The sequence below is a fragment of the Mauremys mutica genome, unplaced genomic scaffold (genome assembly GCF_020497125.1).
Source record: "Mauremys mutica isolate MM-2020 ecotype Southern unplaced genomic scaffold, ASM2049712v1 Super-Scaffold_328, whole genome shotgun sequence".
Taxonomy (NCBI): Eukaryota; Metazoa; Chordata; order Testudines; family Geoemydidae; genus Mauremys; species Mauremys mutica.
This window is the reverse complement of record NW_025423357.1, coordinates 165,001-165,676: the sequence shown is the minus strand read 5'-3', so window position 1 is coordinate 165,676 and position 676 is coordinate 165,001.

Sequence of the window (676 nt, the reverse complement as noted above, 5' to 3'; positions counted from 1 at the left end):
GGGCGGCGCCCGGCCCGACGGGGCCCCGATCTCGGCTGGGTCTGGGCGGCGCCCGGCCCGACGGGGCCCCGATCTCGGCTGGGTCTGGGCGGCGCCCGGCCCGATGGGGCCCCGATCTCAGGGGGTCTGGGCGGCGCCCGGCCCGACGGGGCCCCGATCTCGGCTGGGTCTGGGCGGCGCCCGGCCCGACGGGGCCCCGATCTCAGGGGGTCTGGGCGGCGCCCGGCCCGACGGGGCCCTGATCTCGGCTGGGTCTGGGCGGCGCCCGGCCCGACGGGGCACTGATCTAGGCTGGGTCTGGGCGGCGCCCGGCCCGACGGGGCCCCGATCTCAGGGGGTCTGGGCGGCGCCCGGCCCGACGGGGCCCCGATCTCAGCTGGGTCTGGGCGGCGCCCGGCCCGACGGGGCCCCGATCTCAGCTGGGTCTGGGCGGCGCCCGGCCCGACGGGGCCCCGATCTCGGCTGGGTCTGGGCAGCGCCCGGCCCGACGGGGCCCCGATCTCAGGGGGTCTGGGCGGCGCCCGGCCCGACGGGGCCCCGATCGCAGCTGGGTCTGGGCGGCGCCCGGCCCGACGGGGCCCCGATCTCGGCTGGGTCTGGGTGGCGCCCGGCCCGACGGGGCCCCGATCTCAGATGGGTCTGGGTGGCGCCCGGCCCGACGGGGCCCCGATCTCGG